The sequence below is a fragment of the Xenopus laevis genome, chromosome 1S, assembly GCF_017654675.1.
Source record: "Xenopus laevis strain J_2021 chromosome 1S, Xenopus_laevis_v10.1, whole genome shotgun sequence".
NCBI classification, from domain to species: Eukaryota; Metazoa; Chordata; class Amphibia; order Anura; family Pipidae; genus Xenopus; species Xenopus laevis.
In genome coordinates, this window is record NC_054372.1 from 63,394,244 (window position 1) to 63,407,142 (window position 12,899).

Genomic DNA, 12,899 nt, shown 5'->3' on the forward strand with positions numbered 1-12,899 from the left:
AACAGAAATGTACCATGTGGCCCCCCTTCAAGTCGCTGACTAACTCAGAGTTATAGAGCTGAAAAGCAGGAAGTAGTGTTCTGTCTATTATGTTAGACATCAAGTCACTCCAGTCTTTATACATTACATTTTTGGCTAACTATATCAGAAACATTTTTTTTATTTTCCACAGCCTATCTATTTACCCAGTTTTTATTTTCAAACTGAACTGTTCCTTTAATTCCAGGCTTGGAGGCAAGTTTTGATTGTATAAAAAAAAAAGGTGTACTGCCAAACAGAACCTCCAATAGTGTGCCAGCCCACATAGGGGCTTCCAAATAGCAAATCAAAGCCCATATTTGGCATCCCAAGGAACTTGCTTGTGCTGCTCCCCATATCTTTTTACATTTGAATGTGGCTCAAATGTAAAAAAGGTTGGCTTTACAGTATAATAACTGCTAAAGAAAGTGTAGGACCCCAGACTATGCAATGAAATCAGGCCTGGACTTCCTTGTCTGGCGCCCCTAGGCCCACAGGTCCTAGAGCCCACCTTCTTTGTCGCGCACTGCCGTTATCCCCGTGTGAGCACACACGTGCACAGGCACACATGCGCCGGATTGCTGGGGAGCTATAGCTCCCAGGTGCTCAGCACGATGTGGCTGGATGGCATGCCACCCTGTAAATTTGCCCCGGGCCTTTGTGGGCTCGCCGCAAATCCGAGCCTGAATGAACTAGCAGGGCACTAATCTTCTGAGCAAAACAGGTACTGGGATTAGCGTGGAATTCTCAGTTTCAGTATCCCTTCCCTTTAATCAAGACTTTGCTTTTAAGTTCAGTAACTTTCGTTCATACATTTGAGGCTATACAATTTCAACCCATTGATGAGTTAACAATGCCTGCAAATAACTAATAGATTTAATCTTGCTTTATGAATAAGTGAAGAGTTCCGAATTTAGCTATTAAATTACAGTTAAACCAGTAAACAAAATATCTTATTCTCTACGCACAAATATTACTTTCTTGAAAAATAAACAGGGTAGCTTGTCCAGGCAAGGTATTTCATTACTCCAGAACAAAACGGATTACTCTTTCAAACCAAGTGCCTACATAATACAGAATATGCCTTTATGCATTTTCTAAGTGTGTATCCATTTCAACTCATGGATCTCCATTGATGGAAAGGAGGAAGAAAGCCAAATCTGCCCAGAGTAAGGGAGGTTTTATCCTAGTTCACAGGCACTGAACTTGTACTGTTGGGGGTCCATATCGTACAGTACATGATAGCTTGGTGGCAATAACCTTCTTTACTGTATTTCTAAGCACCTATGTAAGTGAAATACCTAAAACAACTGCATCTGTATCGGCCAGTATAAGACAACTCTTTATGCTTGAAATACAAATTCTGTTAGCTGCTCTTTGTCCTATTATTTACATGCTCTTTTGTGCTGTCAGAGAGAGAGGCTCTTGTGCTATAACTTGGAGCACACGTAGCTTTACCTGCCCCATGAATACATTGCTACCTGTGTTCAAAAGCACTGTACTGATGAGGGTTAGGCACTATGGGGCAGATTTATCAAAGGTCGAGGTGAAGTTTTGAATTGAAAAACTTCGAATTTCGAGCTATTTTTTGTGTACTTCAACTAGGGAATAGTCCAACTTCGATTCGAATTTGAAAAATTCTTTTTGAAGTACTGTCTCGTTAAAACTTCTACTTCGACCATTCGCCACCTAAAAGCTGCCGAAGTGTTGTTTTAGCCTATGGGGGACCTCCTAGAACCTGTATGGAGGCAATTGGGGGAGTTTGGGAGATTGAAGGTTGAAGTTAAAAAAACTTCGAAGTACGATCTTACGTTTCGAAGTAGGTCGAATTCGGCCCACTTCGACCCAAAAAAACTTCGACCTCCATTCAAGGTCGAAGTTTTTTTAACTTCGAACTTCGACCTTTGATAAATATGCCCCCTAAGATATTTAAACAGGGTGTTTAAACAGTATGGCTGCCCTGGCAATGGGTAAGGACAGGGCTGCTTTGCGCCTGCACCTCATACCAGACTTTTAGTTCAGCACATGGTACAGAGCCCAGCAACTCCTGCTGCAAGTACAATGTGAATAAGACCTAAGTGAAACAGTTCTCAGTATTTTGTTGCTTTTTTCCTTGTCTGCATTTTCTAAACATGTCTTTGATTTTCGAACAAATCTGATCTTTATTTAGAAATAACTATGCATTTCCTAACGGATCTAAGAATAATTCTAAGGAGGGTGTATTTTAACTGATAAGGGATCTCACTAATGTACTTCTAAAGAAGATTTAAAGTAAAGTGTTCTTGCTAGCTCAATTTATGACATTATACATTTAGGAAAAATATTTTTCTCACTTTTTTTTTAAGCCTGAAATTATTAGGCTGCTCTGAGGTGAATTATTACAGCCAACAGCTTCATGAACTCTATGAACTCTTGCAGAACAATAATTTTTCATAATCGATAAAGTTGCATTTAAAACAAAATATATTTTTATGCAAACACTTCTTCAAGTCATTTATTTTTGTGATTATATCACAGAAACCTCTTTGAGACACAAACAATAGTATTTCCAAAAATGACAATGAAGATGGCCCCTTTCCATGAACAGGCACAGATTGTGGAAAGGTTTCATTAGTTTGGATATATGGCTGTGAACTAGACTGTATCTGTGCTATAAAACCAGCGGTTCTGGATGCATAGTTGGCCAAAGAGACATAAAGGAATGATTTGCATGTCTCCGCTCATAATAACAACTTCACTGTTGGTGTCTAAAAAAGGATCAGTAAACTTCTTAAGCCAAGAGTGCATATCCCTTGGATGTTCCCATCCTGAACACTGTGGGGTTATTTACTAAACAACGAATGCAAAAATCAAGAAAAAAATGTGATTTTTTTTTATATAAAATCAGACTTTTTCTAAATTTATTAAACCCCTGAGGATGGAAAAGTCAGAATCTGAAAATCTCAGACCTGTCGAGGTTGCATATAAGTCAATGGGAGAAGTCCCAATGATTTTTTGATGTGTGCTGGGCTTCGACAATACCCCAAAGGTTTCAGAGTTTTCGGATGGAAATTACGAAAAGATCGTGAAATTTGGATTTTTTTTCCCGCAAACCAAATTTTAGTGAAAATGTAATAATAATTAAGTGTAAAAAACCTGAGTGGATTTTGTCGAAGTTTATAGCAGAAAATATTGAGATAAATTCGGACTTTGATAAATAACCCTATATCAGTATGGACGTGGGTACAAAAGAACAGTAATTGGGGGGATACTACTGCCCCTAAGCACTACAACCACATAACTGTGGAGAACATAGGGTATAATTGATGGGAAAATAGGGTTTCATGTTCTATGATCTTCCAGGAAGAAAAACCTGTGAAGGTTTAAAAATGTGGCAAGATATGCTATTGTTACCTTCTGCTACTGTTTGAGCATTAATTCTCTTATTTACTCATAGTTGGAACTCATATTCATATATTTTATTACTTTATACAATGGCTGTATGAATGGTATAGAGCATTTTTGTTTGGTAATCACAGATGCAGTTGCCTTAAATAGATACTGACACCAGAAATTAAAACTTTTTTTTACATCTATTATAATTAGGGTTGCACCAAATCCACTATTTCGGAAACCCCAAATCCTTCACAAAAGATTCATCCAAATACCGAACCGAATCTGAATCCTAATTTGCATATGTAAATTATGGATGGGAAGGGGAAAATATTTTTTACTTCCTTGTTGTGTGACAAAAAGTCACGCAATTTCCCTCCTGTCCCTAATTTGCACATGCAAATTAGGATTCGGATTCAGGCCAGGCAGACAGATTTGACTGAATCGTAATCCTGCTGAAAAAGGCCGAATCCTCGTCAGTATCACTTTAAGTGCCAACAAAATCCATTGTGATCCAGTGATCATTAATTGGCACAAATCCTCCACAGTAGGAGTCCTTTGGTTGTCTTGCAAGCTTAATATCTCTCTTACTGGTCACACCTTATTTAGACACGTGTGAGTGCGGTCTCCAGTATGTTGGCAAAACGACTAGACCCCTCAGAAAAAGACTCTCTGAGCATTTGGGGTGTGTAACACGTCGCGATTGTAGTTCTGCGGTGGCTAAACATTTGATTGAATGTCATAACAGTGTCCTATGTGTCCATGTTCAGATCATAGATAGGGTGACTTTAGGGGTGCGCAAGGGATTGATTTACCACTTCTTAGGAAAGAGGCTATGTGGATATTTAGATTGGGCACTGTGGCTCCAAATGGACTCAATAGGGAATGGGAGCTGAATTGTTTCATTGACCGTTAGGAACGGGAATTGACCAGTAGTAATTTATTTGCTTTAGTTCCATAGTCATTTATTCCCTTCCCATTTGGTTTCCCCCTTTTCTCCCTCCTTTCCTCTTCTCTGCAAATGGTGCAGGGTATATAGAAATAAATATATATGTATATATATTTTGCATTTTTTGCTTCGCATGGGATATCTGAATGTTTATTGCTTTATTACTCTATTGCTTTATTTATATAAGATACTACATATACTTACATAATTATGCTTTAGTTATTTGATTTATTTATTTAATTGTTTTTGTTTTTCTTCTTTGTTCTCCCAGCTTACAATGTCTAATTTAGTTAAATTGTTAATTTGTTAAACTATTACTTTGATGTGGTAATTTAATTTCTATTTCTGGCATTGTAATACATGTTTGACAGATGGGTATCTGGATATACCTTTGCATGTATGGACTGCATTATAGCCTCACTATTAATATATACCATTTTTGATACTTTACATCCCTTTACTGTGTGCTAGTGCACGCCTCTATGTGATCTTTTTAATCAGGTGTTTCTTTTTGATCTTAATGATAACTGTTATATTAGTGTGAGCCCAGTAGGGGGCACCTATGCTTCTGATGAAGTGACTCAGTGGTCACGAAACGCGTCAAGCACATATCCCCTGCCCGCTTGTGATTTTAGAAGGATTCTCAATAAAGTATGTACGATTTTATTAAGATGGTTTCCACGTGATGACTAAGTCTGTCCGGTGAAGTCCCTTTCCTGTTTCTTGAAGTGTTCGCAAGCCGCGGCCAGAGCGGTCTCTTTGGGATATATCGGCGTGCAGATTCCCTGTTCAAGGGCACTCCCGACTGGCTACTGACTGCTCCTGACCCCCATATTGGTCACACCTAAAGGTCTGCTTCTCTGCTATTCATATGTAAATGACGAGCCAGGAAAATTTACCAGAAGAGAACCCCACAGGTCTTTTAACTTGAATAAGATAATGGAGTTTTCTTGTGGCAAAATGCCTGATCGCTTTTTGGCTGGCGCAATGCGTCGAGCTACGCTTCCCCCTGCCCGCTATCTGTGATTTTAATTAATATTTCAATAAAGCTATTTAAGTTTTATAATATTGGTTCTGATGTGGACTTTCTCCTGTTGAGTCTGTACTTCTTTATTTGGATTATGTGGCTGGCGCAATGGACCTTTTTAAGCCTGGGGACACTATACCTGTTTTCCATTCCTGGCCTTTGTTGTATATTCTTTCAAAAATAGAATTTATAGTCGAAATACTGTGAGCACTGATGCAAGTGTTCGCAGATTATTTTGTTTTACAGTGTCCGTACAGTCCTGGATATGTGAAGCAGAAACAGAATGCTATGATTCATGTCATACGTGTCTCCTCATGGAAATGCTGGTAGAGATACATGCATAGTAAAATCAGATGACAAATGGTATGTTGCTTACTGCTGTTCTAATTTAAAAAGATTATCTTACTGAGAGATATTTCAATAAATATTTTCAATACATTTGTTAAAAAAAATACCTTTTTGGTTCTTCATTCATACAGATATACAGAGACAAACTATGCTTAGTAATAGAGACATTGTGAACCTTAGTACACACACACACACACAAACAAAAAGCTGTCCATGCTGGTCAGACACACAGCAGCTCAGTTCTGCAAATTCCACCATGTTGTGCGCACAAAAAGAATTATGTATAGCAGAATCTCTGTTTTGAGTGAATTGAATTGCAATTGCACAAGCGCCTCACCTGCAACATGTAATTCACATTGCAAAACACACACTTATTCCATTGGTATGGATTGTTCCATGTGCACTTTAATTGCACCATCAGTGCATAATGTTTGCATCATCTGTACATCATCTCAGGTACATCAACCTTACCTAAGGAGATATCACAAGTTACAGTACATGCTGGAATATATATATATGATCATGGGAAAAAGAAGCACTGCTTTTCAAAACTGCAGTTTTACAAATCAAGATCTAACCAGTGATAATTGAGGTAAGCAGATAAATATAAATTAACATGACAGATAGCCCACCACTGATTTGTGTTATCATTATCAAATCAAATAATCATGAAGTCGTCACATTTAGTGGCTTTCAGAACCAATTTGAGCAGAAATAACACAAGGTTAACTTTTTCTGTCTGGCAAGGGAGAAGGATTGCTTCAATTTCACCTGTAATGCAGGAGTATGCAGCAAATACTTAGTGAAATAGTCATTTTGCTACTACAGGTGTGGGGCCCTTATTTAGTTACACAGTTATATAGTTAGATTGGGTTGAAATAAGACCAAAGTCCATCAAGTTCAACCCCTTCAAATGAAACCCAGCATCCATACATACATACACTGACCCTCCATACACTCACACATAAACTATATATACCCATACACTAACTATAGATTTTAGTATCACAATAGCCAAGGATATTATACTTGTCCAGGAAATCATCACTCTTAAAGGCATTAACAGAATCAGCCATCACAACATTGTCCGGCAGTGCATTCCACAACCTCAGTGTCCTCACTGTGAGCCACCAACCTAATGTTTTCCGAATGAGGGGCCTTTCCAGAATTTGGATCACCAGACCTTAAATCTGCAAAACATCATTAAAACATTAAATAAACACAATAGAATTGTTTTGCCTCTAATGAGAATTCATTATATCTTAGATCATGAACAATGTATTCTTAGATTATTACAGGAAAAAATTAAATAATTTTTAAAAATGTTATTTATTTGATTAAAATGGAGTCTCAAGGAGATGACCTTCCCAATCCCATAACTCTGGAAATAACTGAAATCGCCGTTGGTAAAACCAACACATTTCTTTGTTCTACCGAAGTCGCCTTAAATTGCCAGGAAAATTCAGGCGACTTCGCAATATGTAGGTTTTACTGCAGGCAAATTCAGTTATTTCCAATGGAGACACATTTTCACGGCGACAAAACTTTCACTGCCCTAAAGTAATGCTAAAATCACATTTGGCCTTAAAGTTTGAAACGTGTGACTTTATGTGCCATGTTACATTCTGTAAGGGTCGTTTTAGGGTAGGGACACACTGGACGATTTGTCGCCAACGTTTTAAAAAAGTAAATCGCGGCGACAAGACGATCGTCTTTTTTGAACAGACGATTCACAGCGACTATTGGCACAGAGCGATTTGTATCCCATTACTCTGTGCGGTACGTGCTCCACCCAAACCGGAAACGGTTTGTGCTTCCCGCTGTAACCTGGCGTCTTTACGTTCTTGCGTCATTGCGTTCGCATTGTAATTTGAATACAATTGAATACAATTGCTGCTACTTATCTGTATGTGTGTGCGTGTCTAGGAGATTTCAGTGCTTTTCTTAGTACATGCTATTTCTAATAAATCGCTCGGAAAAGGGTCTCAGTGCGTTTTGGAGCTACAGGCGATTCACAAACGCGCTGTGGGCACAGGAGCTGGCGTCTTTCATTTGGTTTTGTTCAGAGACAAAACGAGCGATATGTCGCCGCGATTTGCTTTTTAAAAACGTTGGCGACAAATCGTCCAGTGTGTTCTTACCCTTAATCTCTGGGGGAAAATCCTGCACAAAGAGCAAAGCGCAGCAGGAGGTTCAGATGAGCCCCATCCCTGCAACTGTTATACTTTGCATTCTTCTCTGTATATAACCCCTTGTTTGTGTCACGGTCGGCACCCTAAATTCAGAACCTATGCTAAGCACCCTGTTCTCGGCTCTTGCTTCTGCCTTTAACAGCCGCCTTTCACCTCGGGAGGAGCCCTCGGCTAATAGGATGCCGTCAGGTCTTATTAAAGAGATACTGACACCTGAAATTAAACTTTTTTTTACATCTATTATAATATTGGCTTTGCAAGCTACTTCTAACTTTGCCATAAAGTATTTGCATGATGCTTTTACATTACCTGTCTGATCCCCCATGTTCCTGTATGAGGGGGCTGCCATATTTGTGCAGCAGGAGTCCGTTAGCATTAGAAACTGTAACTAACAGGCTGAGATTGGACAGTCAGGTTGGCAAAGTCAGAGTCAGTGGCGTAACTAGATATTACTGGGCCCCACAGCAAATTATTTTTCAGGCCCCCAAAATGTTTAGAGGTTGACTTGTTTCTCCAATATTTATTGAAAATGTATATGAATTAGGGCCTCATGGGGCCCCTATACCTCCTGGGCCCCCCTGCAGCCGCAGGGTCTGCTTCCTCTATAGTTACGGTCCTGGTCAGAGTGTCAGAGTGTCAGAGAGTCAGGCTTAGGAACTTCAACTAACAATTATATACAAAAACAAACCTCTCAGCAAAAAATGATCAACATGACGTATAGGTAACATTTAGGGGCAGATTCACTAAGGGTCGAATTTCGAAGTTAAAAATACTTCGAAATTCGACCCTCGAATTGAAATCCTTCGACTTCGAATATCGATGTCGAAGGATTTAGCGCTAATCCTGCGATCGATCGATCAAAGGATTTTTCGTTCGATCGAACGATTAAATCCTTCGAATCGAACGATTCGAACGATTTTAATCCAATGATCGAAGGAAAATCCTTCGATCATAAAAAGGTTAGCAAACCTATGGGGACCTTCCCCATAGGCTAACATTGACTTCGGTAGGTTTTATCTGCCGAAGTAGGGGGTCGAAGTTTTTTTTAAAGGGAAAGTACTTCGACTATCGAATGGTCGAATAGTCGAACGATTTATACTTTGATTCGTTCGATTTCGTTCGAATTCGAACGAATTTAACCAATTCGATGGTCGAAGTACCCAAAAAATACTTCGAAATTCGAATTTTTTTCATTCGAATCCTTCACTCGAAGTTAGTGAATCTGCCCCCAAATGTACATTCATATGCTAAAATTCATTTTTTAGTGTCAGTATCACTTTAAGAGAGGTGCCAAGCAAAGGGTTCTGGACAAGCAAAGGGGCACGATGGTAAAGCAAAAGTCTTTTGGGCAGAAGGTCACAGTAAAAGGCTTAGGCAGAAAGCGTCAAATCACGCCAGGTCGGGGCAGGCAAGTACAAGCGGAGTACAAGCGGAGTCAGACAGGCAAGGGTAAAACCAGGAGGTTAATCAGAAGGGATGCGGATATAGAGGAGTCAGTTACCAGGCAGGGTCAGGATTGCAGAAGTCAGGATCGTCAAAACAGGCAGGGGTCACAACAAGTATCATATATCAGACAGAATACAGGTTCAGAAGCACCAGTACACGCCAGCGCCAATGTGCACACATATTGCGGAAGTGCGCGCACGCCCTAAGGGATTGGCAGTGTGAATGAAGAGGAGCGGTGTGATGGGCGTCCCCGCCGATGGCACGGCAGGCATCCCCACAGCATCACTAGACCACCAGGGAGGTGAGTCGTCACAGTTTTTCTGTATAGAAATTCTACCATTATTAACATTATTGCCTCCAAAAGCCAAATGTTTATTGACTGTTCAATGAATACAGCTTTTATATTTATTTCATTTCCTAATGATTAATGGAACAGTAAAACCAAAACAGTAAAAAAGCAAATTTCCACATATGATAACATTTAAGCCACATAGAATACTATTGGGAAGATTTATTAAGGTTTGAATTTTCTAATTTTTTATATGGTCAAAACTCTCAAATTCGAATTGTGAATGATCAAAACTCAATTCGAGATTAAAATTTGGAGATTTATCAGAACTCAAATCTGACTATTCGCCACCTAAAACCTGCCGACATGTACAGGTATAAGTCAAAGGGAGAGGTCCACGGATCAATTTGGACATGTTAGTAGCCTTCCTGACAGTTTTTTTTCAGAGAAAATACTTGAATTCAAGTTTTCCAGTCGGTTAAGTTTGTGCGAGTTTAAGATATTCAATTTTTTATCAAATAACTCCCCAATCGAATTTTGAGCATATTCCAATTTAATAGAGTTTAAAGATGAATTAGAAATTCGACCTTTAATAAATGTGCCTTATAAGTTGAGTTAAACACGAGCCAAATGTCAATCATGGCTTTCTAAAGGGTTACAGAATGATAACCACTCTTTTGTTGCCAGGAAATATTGTAGTTTATATAGGTCAACAGACTATAATCTTAACATGTAAAAAGTATATTTTCACTTTTTGACATTACTGGTCCTTTAAACATTGAATTCAAGGAGTTGTGCATGTGCCTGTGAAAGAATGTAATGTTTATAGTAATCGCGTTATTAAACACTGTAGATTAGCTCATGCAAGACAAACATGATTAACAATAAGAAGTGTGAAGGACATGCATAAACACATACTATTTACATTCCAGTGCATAACCCGGAGCTTTAGTATTTTATCTGCTCAGAATCAGAAGACTGCAACTTATCATCTTTTTTTTTCCACTGTAAAGGGGTTTCTATTTCTAAATATTGTAAGTTCAAAAAGGCGTTGATGAAAATAAATAAACTGTTTCCACATTTTGCCTTGAAGGGAATAAATATCCTTCCTGACTTCAAGATTATTATCTGATTCTTACAGTACCTTGGCCAGGCATTCTATTGTGTTTAATGAAATCATTATAAAGAATATGTGACCTTAGGCTAATGTCACACAAGGCTGCACTTCAGGTTTTCTGTCTGCATTTTCTCTGCTGATGGGGAGAAGCCTATGCACAGTAATAGTGATAGGGAGAATAAATTCACCAGACACCAATTTGCAGCGAATTTCCATGTTTTTCCGTAAGTGAATGCTGTGCGGAGACAATTCGCCACGTCATAAAAAAATTACCAATTAACTTAAGTGCATTTGGACCAAATAGTCGTGCGTATAAATGAGATACTTGCGTCAAAATTGACGAGCATCAAAATAATTTACTGGTAAACGGCACAGATTCACCCATCACTCTTTATTGCAGGGGGGAGAAATGGGAGGGAGGCATGATGAGTGCCAGGTCCTGCATTGGGAGCAATGAGCCTTTGGCAGATGACAACATAAACATATGAGCACAAAATGTAGACTTACAAATACAATAAGCAGAGAGGCAGTGGGAGGTAAATATTGTGTTTTTAATTAATCAGATCCTGAAGCTTTGAAGTATGGGAGGATAATTACTGTCAACTTGATATTACATATTAAGTCCACTTCCTTTATCATATCCACTTTACTATTGTTGGGGAAGATTTACATTTTCTTTTCATCATATATCTGCCTGTTGCTGTGCCATTACACATAAATGAGGCTGGAAAGACACAGGTGCATGAAGATTAATCTCATATAATTCACACAATTTACAAAAATACATCCTCCATCCACATTCCATTCACTAAGGCACATGTGTCCTCTATACTTCTGCCTGGCACCAAAGTACCCTTATTGTCTGCCTTTCCGTTTTAGGTACCAAATGCAAAGTACAGGGTATACAGATGCAAGGGAATCCTGAAATGATTACCTGTCCCTTTTATACAAGCACAATACTGGAATTCTGGAAAACAATGCAACATTGAGCAGGGCCTCTGTTTCAGAGACTGGATCAGAAGAGTATTGTTTTTCCCCTCCATTTCTGGCAGAAAGAATTTAATTTACTTTAGAATATAAGCAAACCACTCACAACTAGTAATGGGCTAATTTTTTTGCCACAAAAAAAAAAAACCATAGTCTAATGTATAACAAAAAAAATTTGGAAAGTCACATAAAAAATGTCCTTTTACTTTAATATGTTTGGCAAAACACATTCTCCACAAATTCTTGGGGAAACTAAACGAGTCAGATTTGCCCATTACTAACAAAATTCAAGTTTATTGAAATATCAAATGAAACTAAGAGGCTGTTGTTTTAAAATTAAATTGTAGGGGGCCCACAAGTTAACTTCCTTCTGAAGCCCCCAGCCTATAATGCAGTGATCCCTGACCAGTGGCTTTTGAGCAAAATATTGTTCCCCAACCCCTTGGATATTGCTCCCAGTGGCCTCAAAGCAGGTGCTTATTTTTGAATTCCTGGCTTTGAGGCAAGTTTTGGTTGCATAAAAACCAGATTACTGCCAAAGAGACCCACCTGTATGTTGACAGTTAGCATAGGGGCTACAAAATTGCCAATCGCAGGGTAAAAAAAAGTTGGGGACCCCCACTATAATATATGGCCTGTGGGAAGAAAGGGAAGGGAGCACAAGGCTCTCTCTTTTTAGTCTCCACTTGGTACCAGGGGTGGATGCACTGGGGAGCCAGAAGTTTTGATCACTAAGGTAACCCAATCCTTAACCAAGTTAAGGAGCAGGGACCCCCATGAATGACCTAAAATAGTGGTAGACCATTCTCATTATAGTGCACTTATAGGAGAGCGGTGAGATAAATAAGGTAGTTTGGCGGAATTTCTTTCCACCAAGGAGTAGAAGTGTGCAGTTAGTATTCTCCAGAAGACACCTTCCTAATATAGTTACATAGTAACATAGTTACAGTAAATCGGGTTGAAAAAAGACAAAATCCATCATGTTCAACCCCTCCAATCGAAAACCCATCATCCATACACAGACCCCTCCATACTTTCACATAAATTCTATATACCCATATCTATACTAACTATAGAATTTAGTATCATAATAGCCTTTGATATTCTGTCTGTCCAAAAAATTATCCAAGCCATTCTTAAAGGCATTAACTGAA